The sequence below is a fragment of the Chrysochloris asiatica genome, unplaced genomic scaffold (assembly GCF_000296735.1).
Source record: "Chrysochloris asiatica unplaced genomic scaffold, ChrAsi1.0 scaffold00346, whole genome shotgun sequence".
Taxonomy (NCBI): domain Eukaryota; kingdom Metazoa; phylum Chordata; class Mammalia; order Afrosoricida; family Chrysochloridae; genus Chrysochloris; species Chrysochloris asiatica.
The window spans coordinates 2,364,841-2,383,171 of NW_006408864.1; the positions used below are offsets into that span (position 1 = coordinate 2,364,841).

General features: G+C 40.3%; 1 pseudogene; it reads left to right on the plus strand.

Annotated features, from left to right (window-relative positions):
- Window positions 1–6,383: 6,383 nt before the first annotated feature.
- On the plus strand, window positions 6,384–11,553 carry LOC102832723 (annotated as a pseudogene).
- Window positions 11,554–18,331: the final 6,778 nt, after the last annotated feature.

An 18,331-nucleotide genomic window follows, 5' to 3' on the forward strand; every position in this document is an offset into this window, starting at 1 on the left:
ATCTTTGAAATTTTCTGAAAATTTCTCTTCTTTACTAATCTTTGAGATTTTCTATACTGAATACTTACACTTAATACAGCAAGTAAGGTAGTTAGTAAGCACAAAGCTTTTACAATAGAGCTTGGAACATAATAAATGCATAATACATATTAGCTCATGCTACATCTCATTTTCATTTTCCCAAGAATACTTGTGAGACAGTATTGTCCCCATTTTGCAGATGAACAAATAGAAACCCAGAGCCATTGGGTAACTTGCCTAGATTCATACTGTTAGTAAATGGTAGAACCACTGAAGAGTTTTGCAGTCATTCTCTGGGCAGCTCTGCATTCCTTGTGATAGGAGCTCTATGACAATTTGGCTTTTTGGGCATTGTATCTCAAAGGTGGTTTCTAGCTTGGATAGGACTTTTGGAACAGGAGACTTCATTTTCCTATGAAAACCCAATGTTCCAGAAGCTCCTGGCCATACCATCTCTGGGCAGTCCTAGGATTTCTTCTCATTGGCCAATGCAAATATGACATCATATTCACCAGTTCAGGTTCTTTAGGTTTTGCCCCTGAGAAAGTTTGTGTGTTGCAGTCAGAGGTCTTGTTTTGAGGAACTTCACATGGGCAGTCACATTCTCATGGCTCATGGACCTATGGAGATGAATAAAGGAAAGGAGTCACTGAATCCCCAAGTACTTCCATGATCACTCTGCTTATGTCTTTGACTGTATTCCTCCCAGGATGCAGTTTTCCCCTGTCTGCCTTGGGATCCTAGAATAGATTGTTTGCTTGGAAGTTTGTCCTATTTTAACTTTTCTTCCACTGCCTGCTTTTGGCTTTTTTTTTTTTTTTTTTTCCAGCTAAAGTTATTATGATTTCAGTACATTTAGGACAGTGATTACATGCTTCTGTCCTCAGTTCTTGGCTGTCTATTCAGTTAATAGAAAGGAAACAGCTCATTTGTCTGGACCTGTGTGGAAAAATTGGGAGGAAAAAATATATATGAAGTTATGATACATGGCACCTCATGAGTGGACTATGAAAACATTACACAAAGTGGAAGAAGCCAAACACAAAATGCCACTACCTGGTTCCGCACTATTTCATTACCACAAATCACTCCAGCTGCTGGCAACCGCCAATTTACTTTCTGTCTCTAGATTTGTCTGTTAGGATATTTCACATAAAGGCAGTCATACAATATATGGTATTTTGTGTCTGGCTTCTTTCACTTTGATAACCTGTATCAGAACTTCATCCCTTTTTATGACCAAATAATATCCCATTGGGTAGATATATACCACATTTTGTTATTCCAATCATCAGTTAATGGTCAATTGAATTGTTTCCACATTTTGGCTATTGTGAATAATGCTGCTATGAATATTTGTGTATAAACTTTTATGTGGACTAAAGCTTTTAATTCCTTTGTTGTTGTCTTGGTATGAAATTGTAGGATAAACACTGGATTGCTAACCGCAAGGTCAGCAGTTCAAACCCTCCAGCCACTCTTCAGAAACCCATACATGGTCGCTATGAGTCAGAACCAAGTTGACAGCACTTAACAACAACAACATATGCATATAGATAATTCTGAAGGAAAAAAACTGTGCTAGATTGTCTTGGTTATATATTGCTTTTGTTGTTCTTTTTAAGAATTGAGAAGAAATTCTATTCTATCATTTTCGAATAAAAATATATATAAAAATGAAATCTATTCATTTGATTGATGTGCAAGCAAAATGTTATTTATTTTAACAATACTTATTAGATACCTATAGTAAGCTTCAGACTATGCCAGGCACAGGGGTGACAATGAGGCTTTGGTCCCTGCACTCAAGAAACTAGCAGTCGGTGAGACTGACAAGTAAACCAATGACTGCATGCAATGTACAAGGGCTACGGGGACCTGCAGCATGTGGCAAGAGCTTTGGCTTTCAGAAGTCCCTCTTAGACTTAGCTCCTTCTTTGGCTCCAAGGCCAAAGAATTTGTTCTATATTTTTAATTGGGTGAATTCAATCATGACATTTTTTTTCCCCTTGAAATTCTAAAGATGGAAATGAAAGCACCTTGAATTATGGAAGATGTAGAAATAGTGTTTCCTACAGATTACAATCTCTTCTGACCAGTATAGTCATTTCTAGGGTTTTCTACTGAATGAGGTTTCAAGTTTCTACCAGAAGTTCTTTGGTATATTTTTTCTTTGCTATCCAAATCTCTCTCTCTCTCTAACCTTCTCTGTCTCCTCCCTCCCTCCACCCTCTAGTTCTTCACTTACCTTCTAGAGATCTGGGTACGTCCCAAGGAAGAGTATGTTATGAAATTTAAGGGTGATTGATAAAGTCAGAAATAACTTCTTTTTTAAACTTAACAAGTTCCAGACAACAAAAAAATATAAATAAACCAAAACAAATAAGTATACCCTTTTGTGGAAGTTATTTAAAATACAGATAATTTAAATTGCATTGCATTTTTTCAGAATTCTCAATCGTAACCCCCTGACGACTATTGAAGATTCATACCTGTTTAAATTGCCAGCATTAAAATATTTGTAAGTATTGCAGCAATCTCCTGGGTCCTGAGATCATTTGGGTTCTTTGTTTTTACTTTCGTTAAAGATTAAGAATTTTACAATTAGGTGAAAAAGCCATAGTTTTAATTTGGTTATTAGAAAATGGTTGACAAAGGAAAGGATTAAGAAAGGATTCATCCTGGGCAACACAGCAACAAGAGAAGAGAGCAGTGTTGAAGAACACAGATGGGCCCAAGGATATGGGTACTGAGAAATGTAGAAGTATCATTTATTCAAAAAAGCAAAGAGAATAAGGTATACCTTATTAAAAAGAGCAGGGACTCAGGGGAGGTGAGATAATGGTAAACAATTAAAGATCCTACTGTTCTGTGTCAACACCTTTACTTTGATGCAAATGAACTTAAATTTCTTCTGTAAGAGCTTTCTAGAATGATCTTCTATGACAAATAAACGTGAGCTGGCTTAATTTACAGAGAAGTCAAAATTGAAGTCAGTACCTATACTTAAGTATCTTTTAAAGTACAGGATATTTTTATTTAGATCATGAATGTTTGGGCTTTCTCCTTCAGAGACATGGGAATAACACACGTGTCACTTACAACTGTTGAGAACATTCTTATAATGATGCTTGAGTTGGAAAAACTGCAAGCAATTTTTTCTTGGATTGTTTTTAAAGGTTTATTTTATGATTTTGAAAGCAGTTTGTTGAGGTCTAATTATATATAATCAAATTCACCCTTCTAAAATATTTTTTGTGTATCCACCACCACAATAAAGATTAAAACATTATGTCACCCTCAAAAGGTCCCATGTGCCTTTTAACCATTAATCCCCTCTTCCTACAACCAGCCCCTGGCAACCACCTATCTGACTCCTGTCTGTTATAAATTAAATCATATAGCAGATAGAGCCTTTGATGTTTGGCTTCTTTCACTTAGCATAATTCCTTTGAGATCTGTCCTTGTTAGTGCATCTATCAGCAGTTCATCCTTTTATATTGTTGAGGAGCAATCCACGTGGGAATGTGGTGACTCCATTTGATAAAAACTAGACTGTGAACCATAAGGTCTGAAGTTCGAGCTCACCAGCCACTCCACAGGAGAAAAATGAGGCTTCCTACTCCTATGAAGTATCGGAAACCCTATACAGTGTTACTATGAGTCAGAACTGACCCCACAGCACTTAACAACAGTAGTGTCCACTTGTATGGAAATGCCACTGTTTGTTTATCCATTCCTCAGCTGATGGCCAGTTTGGGTTGTTTCCACCTTTTGCCTATTGTGAAGAAACCAGCTGTGATCACTCAGAGATCTTAGTGTGAGCATGCATTTTCATTTCTTTGAGATCAGCACCTAGGAGAGGAGTTACTACGTCACATGCTGAGTGCAAAGGAGAAGGCTTGAAAAGTTTGTGCGGAAATGGAATGAAAAGATAATGGGATTTTTTCCTTGTTTTTTTGCAGCCCCCTCATTTAATATTACAAAGTTGTTGACCATTTCATTAATATTTCCAAAGTTGTTGACCATTTTGTTCCACCAGGAATGTATTGAGTATTACAACTGCTGGCATTTTACCTAATATTTATATTTCAGTCTTTATTTTATTTTTATTTTTTAGCCTTTTCTGTACATTTCAAGTTAAGTTATTTACAAATAAGACGTGCTGTTTGTTTTTTATAGCGGCAGCTCAGTGCAAATCTATATACTATTAATACCTACATATGGTAGGTATATAATGGTATCACATTGTGATTTTAATTGGCATTTCTGTAATAGCTGTCTATTATTTGCCATTTGCATCTTCTTTAATGAAGATTAAGTGTCTGTTTAAATCTGTTGCCATTTTTTATTGGATATTGACCTTAATTTTTTGAGTTGCAAGAGTGCTTTCTGTATACATATTCCTTCTCCTAGATATGTGTTTCATAAATATTTTCTTCCAGGCTGTATCTTGCTAAGTGGGAGAATCTTTGTCTCCCAGCTGTGGACTTTTATTAAGTACTGGCCAATTGACCTTTGGAGACCATTGGAATAATCCTATATTAAAACCTATTGCCATTGGGTGAATTCCATCTCATAGCAACCATATGGGACAAAGGAGAGCTGCCCCACAGAGTTCACAAAGCTGTGAATTTTTACAGAAGCAGGCTGCCATATCTTCCTCCTCTGGAGCAGTTGATGAGTTTGAACCATCGACCTGCTGGTTAGCAGCTGAATGCTTCATCACTGTCTCACCAAGCCTCTATAATACTAAATAGAGTTAGCATCTTTTACTCTATGGCATGTCGTGAGTAGGTAGCCTCTTGTTCCAAAGAACCTGGATGGACATAGTAGACACACTTATAATGAATCATCGCTGCTAGTTAGGAACATAAACCTGGGTTTATTTTCTCCTCAATTTTTTGTTGACTCCTAATTTATTCAGCTGGGATATATGGTTACATATTGACAAAAAGCCATCTCACCGGTCTTACATGATCAAACGTAGTCTCTTCTGTTTTGGCAGGTGAAGAAGCATCTGTCGGTGCGACAGAAGGAAGGTTCATGAAGGCACTACAAGCCCGGAAGAAGAACTCCAGCACTGAGTTGGCTATTGAGCCAGAGAAGGCATCCTTAGACAAAAGCGGTGTCAATTTGTCAACTGTCCTGAATGAGCCACAAGACTTTAATGATGAAAGTGATGTTATTAGTGCCCTCAATTACATATTGCCTTATTTCTCTGAAGGAAATCTAGAAGATATAGAATCAACACTATTACCGTTCATTAAACTGTTGTTTTCAAATGTACAAGACAGAGATAGGGCCCTGAATTATTTGCAAAACACCACAGGGAATCCCTCTCTTAAGTCTGTACCCAACAATGCAACTTACAAAAATAAACTGAGGAAACTCTATTTTCTGGAAAATTTGTTAGATGCAGAAATTCAAGAAAAAATTGATGAGGTTAAGAATAAAGAAAAATAGCCATGTTTATGCAACCCAACCATTAGGTGCCAAATTTAAACACCAAATCTTTCCCCCAAAATTGGAAACTACTCAGCCCCAGGGAAACTATCTGGCAAAGATCCAGAGAACAGGTGTCTGGAAAAGACTGCAGAGGGTAAACAGAGTCCTTAAGAGGTCAAGGGGCATGAAGAAAAGGCACTTCAAAGCAATTGAAGATGAGAACATCAAGAAGAAACAGCGGGCCAAGTCATTTGTGGAGAACACCCCCAAAGCCAGAAGGCTCAGGAGGCCAGCATTGAGGGGACTGGAGCAAATGAATCAGGTACGGAGGCTGCGGAAGTTAGGGGAAGTCTCCTTTGACAAAGAGCCATCATTCATCAAGAACCATAAGACAGTAGTCTCATCTTTCCTGAAACAATACTCAAAGGGCATGCCTTTCACCTTGCCTCCTTCAAAAGTCCCACCTGAAGTTAGAAACCAACCGAAAGACTTGATCCACACCATTTCTGTGTTAGAAGATGCAAATGCTAGAGTTCAGAATATGGAAGTTCCTAAAAAAGTATCACATTCTGGAAAAAATTACATCTTCCATAAATCTCACTTGTGTATGGTTCATAGAAGACCAAAGGTCAAACCAAGACGAAGGTTCAAAAAAAAGGGTTCCCTTCATAAGCTCATGCTTAGAAAGAGACCTGCTTTCCCTGTATTGAGGAGCCTCATAAATTCCCCTCTGTGAGAAGTGTTTTCATCTTCAGGAGGCCTGAGTTCTCCAGAAAATCCCTTTCCAGAATTACATTTTCCAGAACCTGCAGAAAACACTACTATCCACAATGCTATTGTGCCATATGAGACTACCTCTGAAATGTTTGCCTATAAGGATCTTTCCACTGCACGTTCTGCTGTGACTGCTGACAATGCCACCTGTTAAACAAACCAATGAAACACAGTGGGAATACCATAACATGGGCACTGACTTACCCTCCAAGCCCGAAGGCTCCTCTCTCCCGTTGCTCTTATCCCCAGGTGATCAATTTGAAATCCAATTAAACCAGCAGCTGCGGTCCCTCATCCCCAACAATGATGTGAGAAGGCTCATTTCTCGTGTGATCCAGACTTTGAAAATGGACTGCTCTAAGCCCCATGTACAACTGGCCTGTGCCAAGCTCATCTCCTGATGAAGCTGGTCAGTGAGCAGCAAGATGTTAAGGTATTAAAAGCAGACTGGGATACAGACCGATGGAAAACTGAGAATTATATCAATGAGAGCACAGAAGTCCAAAGTGAGCAAAACAAGCAGGAGTCGAGTGAGGTGAGGACAATTCTGGAAACATAGAACCCAGACTTTTCTAACAGTGTTCAGGATAAGCCTTTGGAGTAGCCAAGCTCCTACTCCAAATCTGATCCTAACAAACTGCTTTGGCTAAGATAGTCACTCCCTACTTTACTTATTAAGAGAATGATGCCTGTATTCCTAGTGTAGACAAGAAAATGACTTATCATTATTCTACAAGAAGAATGCTTAAGAGTAAGATTATTAAATGTGTATGTTCTTGATGAAACTACAAGCTAGATTCAACCGGAAGCACTGAGTTCTGAAAAATGAACAGTTAGCTCTTAGCCTTTGAATCTCTCGGTTCTTTAAAAAAAAGTGTTTTTTTTTTTCTCCTGTTTTTTAGCTCACAAAAGAAGTTCCAGGATATGGTTATAACAACAAACTCATCTTGGCAATATCTGTGACTGTGGTAGTGATGATTTTGATTCTAATTTTCTGTCTCATTGAGGTAAGGACAACAGTTTGTCAAATTTCCAGAATACATCTTGTCTTTATAATAGACTTAGAGCCCACAAACAGAAAATCACGGCTACTTTCCCACCTACTACTGTTTGTTAGTCCTCTTTAATCCCTAGGACTGGGGTACACTTTGTGCTTTTATTGCAAAGTATACTCCAGGGATTTTTGAAAGGAACCCCATCCCCCAAAAGTATTGGTGGACTTGAAACCAAGATAGCAAGCCATTAGACTTGTTTGGGAAGTTACATTTAAAAAGGCCAAGTTGACATGATAGCAAAATTTCTTCCACCAAAAACTAGGGCAGTGATTTGACATAGTCACCAGTCACTTTCATTCTATCCTTTGTTGACTGAAGTGATGAGAAAGATAAAATGTCTGCTCTTATGGAGTGATCAGTCAACCCGAGGAGAAAGGATACAACAAAAAGATAAGAGTATTATCTTGTCGATTGCTTAGATTTACTTAGCATCTTCTCCAATGTGTAAGACATTGTCTAAATAGATTCATTTAAAATATCGCAGCCCGACTCCTGCATCGGTAGCCTACTGGAATTTAGCTCGGCTTATTTTTGTTCAGTTTTATAATGATTTATTCATTTCCTGACAAGCAGCTATTAGCATCTTAAAGCGTTTAGTACGGCTAAGAAGATTACATAGCTTTCCTCATGTATGTTGTTCTATATACATAGCTATAGATACATGGTCATATTTGCAGCACATACAAATACATATGTAGAAATAGCCTCTGCCAAACCAATATGTTCTCGATATGCAGGTATAGTTCTATTTGCTTTCTCACACTTGTTCATCTTGTACATGTAACTGTGTATGTTCTCACAGATACTGTTTTATTATTGTTACTGAAGTGCCAGCACATGTTCTAAGTAATGTAGGGTGGTGCACAGGAAACTGTTGAGGTTTGTATGATTTCTATCTAGCCACTTCACTGAATTCGCACATTCCCCGTACCTGTTCCTGTGACCATCTAGTTGATTCGGACCCATAGCAGCCCTAGAGTATAGAGCAGAACTGTCCCGTAGGGTTTCCAAGGCTGTGACTATTTATGGAAACAGACTGCCACATCTTCCATGGTTTGAATTGCTGACCTTTCAGTTAGCAGCTGAGCACTTAGCCACTGCACTCCCAGGGCTCCTTCCAAATTCTCATACTCCCAAGAAACGTAGTTGATCTCCTGAGCGTTTTTAGGTGGTCTCTAATTTCACATGCAAATAATGATAGGTTTATCTCTTTTCCTAATACTTACATCCTGCTTAAGTGTTGATTAGTACCTTCTGAAGCAATGTTGAATAGTAGCTGTAGTAATTGGCTTCCTAATTCTTTACCTTAAAGCAAATCTGTTGTCTAAATTTCTAGTAAATATTTGTATCAAACTAAGGAGGTTTCCTTCCTTTCCTACTTCTAAGAATTTGGGATCTTATGTAGATCATATCCATCATTTATCAGAAATTATATGATTATATGATCAATAAAATATATTAAAATATATGCCAGATCCTAAACTATGTATAGAGGAAGAGTAAAGAACTACTAAACAGGATAGAATTCCTGTGCTCAAAAAGGTTAGCATCGAGCAGTGGAGAAGGCTTAAAATAAATAAAAGGAATCAATAAAGGCTTGGAGATGTGAGGGGTAACCATGAGCATGCTTTCTTCCAACACAGATTTATTCTCATAGATGAGCCTTTAAGGAAAATGAAAAAGGATGCCAAAGGTAAATATTAGTTTGGGGATTTTTTCAAAATGTCTACTCTGGTTAGAATATATACAGCAAAACATTCATCATCTGACAATGTATAAAATAGAATTTGAGAATGAGAAGAGTGTCTTAGAGTGCCTTTTCTCAAGCCCTTCAATTTACAATAGGGGCAATGCCAAAGATTGGGCAGGAGACACTCATCCTGTTATTTTGTCTAGCTCCAGCAAAATTAGCCCCACAGACCATGCTGAGTTTGATGGTATTGCACAGAGGAGAGAATTAGGCTGCGCTTGTTTCTTCCTGCTGGTGGTGGGCCAGGGGCCTTCCTAGGGAACTCTGGGGAAAGATTGGGGAAGTCTGTCTGGTCTTTGAGTAAGAGGGCTGGTCTCCTTCAAGGCCGATGGAAGGTAGAATATATGAGGTCTTTTCTTTAAAGTCACAGGAAAATGTCACTTCTCATCCTACTGGTCATCAAGTCTCCACTGTATTCCCCTTATCCAAACCTCAAAGAGTTTTAACTGGAAGGGGCCTTGGAGGATAGCTTGTCTCAGACTGAGAGGGAGAAAGGGAAAATATCATATCCCATGATCCCACTGCTAGTGGGTGTCAGAAAGAGGACAGCTTCTTCCCTTTTGGGTTCTTCTCCATTGGCTACATTGTGCTTAGGCTGTGAACTGCATTCGATGTCGATAGCATGGCTCAGTACATGCAAACTTAATAGAGACAGAAGGCATTCTAAAGCAAGCTTGGTGGTGTGGATGGTTATGTGCTCAGCTGCTAACTGAAAGGTTGGAAGTTTGAGCCACCTGGAAGCACCTCAGAAGAAAGGCCTAGCTATCTACTTCCAAAACCCAGCCATGGGAACCCCTAAGGGACACAGTTTTACTTTGACATCATGGGGTCATCATGATGTCAAAGTTGATGGCAACTTTTTTTTCAAATGCAAATTTAGTACACACTGTGTACTCTGGAATTTTCTATTCTGTTCAGTTTTGTTGGTTTTTTAAATGCTAGTCATGATGACCTTTAAACTGATTTCACAGCCCACTCACCCATCAGTGATCACCTACAGCATGAAAATCAGGTTTCTGGTTAAAGCAGCTAGAAAAATAGAAGTATCTTATCCATTACTCTCCCTCCTCCTCCAGGAGATTGAAGCATGTGAGACCAAATCTGAAAGGGACAGGTGTGAACTATCTCTAGAGAGGGCTGTCTAGCATGGTTGTGCAACTTGTTCAATGCACAAAGGCACATGGTCAAGGAAGTAAGTGGGGTTGAAAATTCTGTCTATGCCAGGCCAGTGGTCCACCTAGGAATCCTCTGGGCCTGTGGACAGACACGGAAGGCTTCTAGAAGTCTGGTGTGTGGAGCCAGTCTCAGTCCCCACGTCTGTGGTGCTAACTGGGATTGTGAGTGGTGAGAAATTTGGAATTCTGTTAAAACCAGAGGTAAGTATTAAGAGAGACATGTAAAATGGTAGCCATAACTAATTGCCTTTCATGGGTGTTTTCCCCAAGGGGCTTTTTCTGGAGTCTGCTATACAGGAGATGCACATCAGAAACTGAAAGTCAGGTATGCAGGTGGGCACACCCAGTGCTGCAGCAGTGGGAGAAAGCAGGGAAGACCTGCAGGAGCTCATTGTTCCCTTTCTCTTTCCTAGGAGAGAGGCTTTTTCTGGAGAAGGCGACCACTTTGGCTCAGGGATATATATAGCCCTGTCAACGCCACGCATGAGAAAAACATGGCACAGAAACTACATGACAAGGATTCTTCTGAAGAGGATGAGATTTTCAACAAGGACACAAGGTCACAAGGTCAGGGACAATTGAAACTTCTTGTCTAAAAAGAGGTATCAAAATGGGAGAAATGCAGAAAATTTTCCAATTTTCATGGACTCTAGACTTTCTAGAGCCATGGAGGCTTGAGAAACCCCTAAAACCACTGCCCTGAGATCATCTTAAACCTTAAACCAAATATATCCTCTGAGGTCTTCTTAAAAACCAAGCAACAATTAGCTTAGCTTGTAAAGAATGTCTACCTCAAGTATTATATACCCTCTTAAGATCTACCTGGAGTCCTGGTGTGGCACTGTTGGTTAATGTGCTGAACTGCAAAGTCAGTTTGAACCGCAAGGTTGGCAGTTCAAACCGACTCAACAGCACTTAACAACAACAAGATCTACCTACATGGGGTCAAACAGACAACAGCAGCTCAAAAGATTAGCTAGGATGCTTAGAGGGCATTTGATGGGGGCAGAGCAACACAGAAAAGGAGGATGAGAATGTTTACTCAACCTGGAGCCTGTTATCAATGCCACCAAATTGTTCAGTGGTGTGTTTGGGTATGTATAGTCTCAGTAACAACAAAATAAATAAAATTGAAACATTATCATAACAATAAAATGAGGAGGTAATGAAAAGTTTAATTGTTCCTATCAAGAATAAGAGCCACTGGCATTGTTCTTCTCCCAGGGACCTCACTGAAGTCATAATGGAGAAGGTTGTGATCACAGATTCTGATGCAGAGATTGAGGCTGGTGAGAAAAGTGAAGCACAAGACGACAAGACATCAGACTGAACCCCATCCTGCCTCAGACCTCTAGCAAATTTTATTTTCTGATTTTGGCTTCTCAGCATTGTTTTTAAAATACCTATTTTCCTCATATTAAAATTTATAACGTCTATAACCAATTCTAGCCATGTGGTAAGAAAGTCCAATGTAAATACAGTAAATATGAGACACATAACATGTATAATAAGTGCTATGTAATAGAAGACTATATGATTTGGTTGTGTGAATACCATATTCCAGCCTTCTTCAAGCCCACTTCCGGTTATCCCATGGAGTTGCTTGGCAGAGGTGCTACAGAGGCTGAGAGGGTGACCCCACCCACTGTTCCTCCTACCTGCCAATGGACAAAGCCCCAGAGTGGACACCCAGAGCAATGCCCTCTGCCTATATCTCATCTGAGGTCCAGTGCTGCAAGGACCTGGGTCCTGGGGGGGGGGTGTCTTTAAAACCATCATTGTTGTTAAGTGCCATCCAATGGGTTCTAACTCATCATGACCTTGTATAGGGTTTCTGAGGCTATAAATCTTTACGGGAGCAGAAAGCCTCATCTTTCTTCAGCAGAACAGCTGGTAGTTTTGAACTGCTGACCTTGTAATTTGTAGCCTGATTTGTAACCACTACACTACCAGAGCTCCCTGATGTGAATGGAGGAGGTACAATTCAGAAGAGGAGGGTGAAAAGCATTGTACAACTTGGAAAATGTAATCACTGTCACTGAATTATACAGGTAGAAATTGTTGAATTGGTGTATCTTTTGCCCTATATATTCTTAACAACAACAACAAAAGAAGGAAACAAAGAATAACAGAGTACTCTTAAGATGGAGGTGTTCCAGCCAAGTAATCCTGTGTTAAACCAAATGAAATTAAAGCTAAGAGATCAGGCAGGGCCAGCCAAGTATCTATCCCCTAAAGCAAGGGGTCAGAAAGTCACCAGCTCAGAGGGATCCAGAAGAACCAGCCCACAGAAACAGGAACAAGCATGGGGCTCAAGCCGTAATTCAGACCATACCTTTCAATGAAGAAAGCCAAGCTGCCCTGCCTCTCCACATCTGTTCCATCACACGTCAGGGAGGCAGGAACCCAACTCAGAGGCAGGAATCTGACTACACAGGACACAAAAAATCGCTGGTGGAATGGGGCTTTGCATCTCTTGACAGTGCTCTGTTATCCTGTGGTCCAGACCCCAAAATTTACCATCATAATGGGCTGGTTTCACTTCCTGTTCCTCAAGTACCAAATCCAGAGATATGTTAACTTCCAAGAACCCCTACAATGAAGGGAGTAAGTGGAGAACTTGAGCAACATCATAAACTGCTCTCAAAAGATTACAGTGAAAGCCTGGGCTGAAGAGATTGCCAACCTTTTAAAATCTTCAAGTTATGTGATACAGAGGCTAAGTCTACTTCTACCCCTTGTTGTTGTTGTTAAATGCCGTCGAATTGGTTCTGACTCATAGCAACTCTGTATAGGGTTTCCTAGGATCGTCTGGTGGGGTTGGACCGCCAACCTTGCAGTTCAAACTGACCGTGCAGTCCGGCACATTATCCTGTACTGATTTATCCTTATATGGCTGTCTAAAATGAGGGGAGCCAAGTTTTTCTGGTCTCAATCTGTGGCTTCATTTAATTCTAACAGCAATCCTGTAAGGGAAGGATGATTATTCCCATTTTACAGAAAAGAATACTGAGGCACTGCAGAAGTAGATCTCAGGGAAGGGACACAATTCTATGGTTTCCTTGTTTCAAGTCCTGTGGACTTTCAGTCAGATCAACGTGTCTCAGGTCTGTGGCACAAATAGTTTCAGGCAAAGATCACGTACAAATTTTTATAGGATAAGCAGAAGAAGTTCCATGTTGTCTGCAATCACATCCCAATTAAAAAATGGGTGCAGAACATGAACAAAGTCGAGGAAGACATTCAGGTAGCCAACAAACATATGAAGAAATGTTTAAAATCATTAGCCATTGTTGTGTTGTTGTTAAGTGCCATCAAGTTGGTTCTGACTCATAGCGACCCCATATAGGGTTTCCGAGGAGCAGTTGGTGGGTTTGAACTGTCAACCTTGTGGTTCACAGTCCAGTGCAGATCCTACAGCACCATACCACTAGCCATTAGAGATATGCAAATCAAAACAACAATGAGGTATCATCTCACACCAGCATTAACAGCCAAGTGCAGAAAAATAGAATACAACAAATGCTGGAGAGGGTGTGGGGAGACAGGGACCCTCCCACACTGCTGGTGGGACTAAAATGGTTCAACTACTCTGGAAAATGGTATGGCACTTCCTCAGAAAGTTGGAAATAGAAATACCTTATGACCCAGAAATCACTCTACTTGATATACATCCACAAGAAATAGGAGCCAGGACACAAATAGATACACGCACACCATTGTTCACTGCAGCACTGTTCACAACAGCAAAAAGATGGAGACACAAATGGAAGAATAGTTAAACAAATTTTGGTGTATATATACACAATGGAATGCTATTCAACCTTGATGAATAACAGCGACTCTGCAAAACAGCTCATAATGTGGATGAACCTTGAGGACACGCTGAGTGAAGCAAGTCCATCACAAAAGGGCAAATATTGCACAAGACCATTTTCTCTACAATCTAATGAGGCTTAAAACCACAACTAAACAGTGTGGCCAGTCAGCTCTACAGCCCACCCACCTAAGCCATGGTCCCTCCTACAGGACCTAAGTTTCAGAGCTGCCTTTCTTAAATGTTCCAGTACACAGGAATACATTTCCTGGTTGTTTTTCTCCATTACACTGCCTGGCTTTCTATATATGTCCAATTTCACTTCCTTTAGAAACCAGAGTCCTGGTATGGCACTGTAGGCTAGCCATTGGACCTCAAGGTTGGTTTGGACCACAAAGTTGGCAGTTCAAACTCACCAGCTGCTCCTTGGAAACCCTAAAGAGGGGTCACTATGAGTCAGAACCAATTCTATGACACTTAACAACAAAAACAACAACTGGAGCCAAGGAAGAGGAAAAAGAATGCCTTAGATGAAGACTTACATTAAAAGAAGAAATGGGTAACCTGGCTTCACTGCTTTCAAATGAGCTTCCAAAGCATTCCATCCACCAGTGAACAGCAGCCTCCTGAGACTTCTTAGTCACTCCCAACAGCCTGGCCTGTACTGGCTGTTCAGATCAGCCTGGTATAAGCCATCCAGATGCTATACCAATAGATGAGTCATGTTTTTTCAGTTGAAAAAGAATGACAAAATTGTTAGTATGGAAAAGAATGACCAAGTTATCTTCTGATTCAGACAGGCAGCTGATCTGTCAGACATGTGAGCACTGCAGAAGTAAACAGCAGCTTCCTTCCACTTGAAGAAATCCAAGTTGGATTTCGGAACAACTGTCCTGTGAGGGATGGGGATGAAGGTAAACTCTGAGAATTTAAATGCCAGCTGTCCAAAGTATGAGAGATGAAGTCTTGCCATCTGGTTTATAAAGAGCCTTCTGGCTGTACTTCCTCCAAGACAGATTTGTTTGTTCTTCTGGCTGTCCATGGTACTTACGATATTCTCCTCCAACACCATAATTCAAATGCATCAATTCTTCTAGGATCTTCCTTATTTGCTATCCAACTTTCACATGCAGATGAGGCAGTTGAAAATACCATGGCTTCGGTTTAGTCCTCAAACTGATATCATTGTTCTTGAAAACTGTAAAAAGGACTTTTGCAGAAGATTTAATTAATGCAATAATACTTGGCATAATTTCTTGACTGCTGATTCCATGAGTACTGATTGTGGGTCCAAGTAAAATGAAATCTTTAATAACTTCAGTTTTTTCACCATTTATCATGATGTTATTTATTGGTACAGTTGTAAGGATTTTTTTCTTTACACTGAAGTGCAACCCATACTGAAGGCTCTAGCCATTGATCTTCATTAGTAAGTATTTTAAGTCCTCTTCACTTCCAGCAAGCAAGGTTGAATCTGCATTTCACAGGTTGTTAATAAGTCTTTCTCCAATCCTGATGTCAAATATTTCTTCATAAAATCCAGTTTCTTGGGTTACTTGCTCAGCATAAAGGTTGAATAAGGATGGGAAAGACTATAATTCGGGTGCACACCTTTCCTGATTTTAAAGGAACAGAACAGTAACACTAACAACTGCCTTTTGGTCTATATATAGTTTCCTCATGAGCACAATTAAGTGTACTGGAGTACCCATTTTTTGCAATGCCACAGCTGTGGAGGTGGACAAGTTCAAAGTCCATGGGTCAGACAAACCAAGATTGGCAGGTCAGGTGGCAGGCAGGCAGATCAGGCAGGGAAGATGGCAGTCTGCTGACAGCACCCAGGATTTTTTTTTTTTTTTTTTCTCCAAAAGGTAAATTTCTGCATATTCACGCCTAATCTTGACAAGTTGTGTAAACAAATTTTTTTTCTACCTTCCCCCATCATTCGCCCAATTTTTTTGTCAGGTCCAAACGTAATTGATATGAGGTAGATAGCTTATTCTACTCGCGCCTTCTTCTCTGGTGGCTGCGGGTCTGTGCCGGGAAAGCACTGTCTCCCATGCAGGGAGCGCCAAGAGGGAACACTGGTCCTGGGGGAGCTTCTCAGTTGGCGATTTTCTCAATCTCATCCAAGTCATCCGTGTCCAGTCTTTCTATCCTCTTATTAAAATGTTCCTGGATCCTGTTGAGGATGTTCATGCTGTGCTTGCTGTCCACCATGTTCACTGCCAGGCCCCTCTTGCCAAAGTGGCCGGTGTGACTGATCCAGTGCAGGTAAGTCTCATTGTCCATTAACTCAGGTCCAGAAGATGAACCAGATGCAGGATCCAGACCCAGCAGAAAGCAAACAAGTGTCCACTATATTGGAAGCAGGCTACAACCCTGAGGAAACTTCCTTTGCAACAGAGAGGTAATTACATTATATAGATCTCAGTAATAACTACATCTCAACTGCCAAACCACTGAGAATCCTGACCCAGTCAAGTTGGCATAAAACCTTAATTGTCACAGACCTACTCTTAACTTCACAAAGGGGAGAAGGAATCACCATGAAGAATACAACTTCTTCAAGGTCAAACATGATAAACTTTTACCTATCCTGACTCCAGCCAGTCCTTTCATGACATTCTCTACTTCTCTGGTGGACTTGATAATTCCTTGTAATTGGCCACACATAACTCTCAGATCATAGTCACAGTTATGGGGCTTATTAGCAAGTAACAGGTTACAATTCAGATTGTAACCAAACAGGAGCAACTCAGGATACAGTTCTTTGGTCAGGACAGCCTCTTCTCTGGCCTCTCTCTCTGTTCTTTGCCCCTTGACTCCTCAGCTTGGTCTCTGGCCCTGCTCTGGCAAGCGTTTCAAAGTTCTTTAGCTCTGTTGATAGGTGCTTAGGAGTACCCACACTCTTCCTCCCTGTGGCTCCTATTTTCATACCCCCCTCCTTCCCATCCCTTTTCAACTTTGTCCTTAGGTAAATGATGCTCCTTTGATCTTAAATGACTGATCATTCCATAGTGAACATGCCTTAATAGTGTTGTTGTCCCCCTATATATCTACTTACTGCTTGGCTGAAAATTGCAAACACTCACAAGGGTGAATTCCATTCCAGACATGAAGGACGATCGAGGGCCATAGGCCCAGATTCCTACAGTCTCCTTCTGACCAGTAAGTCTGATCCTTTTGTGTAATTTTGAGTTTTGTTCCACATGTTCTCCCACTCTATCCTAGACCTTCTAATGGGATCCCTTTCAGAGCAGTTGGTAGTGGTAGCCAGGTACCATCTACTTTTTCTGGTCTCAGTGTTGTGGTGACTGATGTTCACCTGCGCCATTGGTCCACTGGACTAGTTGATTCCAAGCATCTTCGATTCTTATCACACTGCTTTCTTCCACACACAGAGAGACAAATATCTGCATCTTCGGTGGCTGCCAATGAACCTAGTTGCTACTCACCGAAGCAGACTGTAGAACATTGTCTTTGAGGACTATGTTATGTCAATTAACCATGGTGTCCCATGAGACTAGGTCCTGAGCCCCAGAGCACAGGCAGTCCCTCTTAAGATGTTTTATAATATCTAAGAAGTTTTTTTTGTTGTTGTTATTTTTATAATTTTGTCCCATTTGCTCCATAGGTGTGTTTTCAGCAAAGGTAAATACCCATGCACAAATATACTCTTTTAAACCCTTATATATTCATGGGTATACTCCCACACCTATTCAGCCTGTATATCTGTCCATGTATCTAGCTGCAGAACAGTGTTGTTCCTTGCACACCTTGCAGAAATGTGTTATCATGGGTCTTCATCATTCTTCTGCCAGCCTCCCTCTTCTGGTATGTTGCCCTCCCCAACATGCATCTACCATCTAGCCAGTGAATTACTCTTCATTCCTTCCTACCCCTGGCAACCGTCAAAGAATATTTCTTTTAGCATGAAAACTTTTTCTTCAGTTTTTCCAATAGTCATCTCATATATTATTTGACCTTTTGTGAATGATTAATTTCACTCTGCATAATATCCTCCACAATCATCCATGTTATGAGGTGTTTCTAAAATGCTTCAACATTGCAATGTATTCCATTGCGTGTATGTACCATAGTTTGTTTATCCATTCTTCCATTGATGGGCATTTAGACTGTCTCCATCTTTTTGCTATTGTGAATGGCACTGTGATGAACATGGTTGTGTATAAATTGACTGTGTCCTGGCTCTTATTTCCTGTGACTCTATATAGTAAAGGGATTGCTGGATCATATGGTATTTCTATTTCCAACTTTTTGAGGAAGC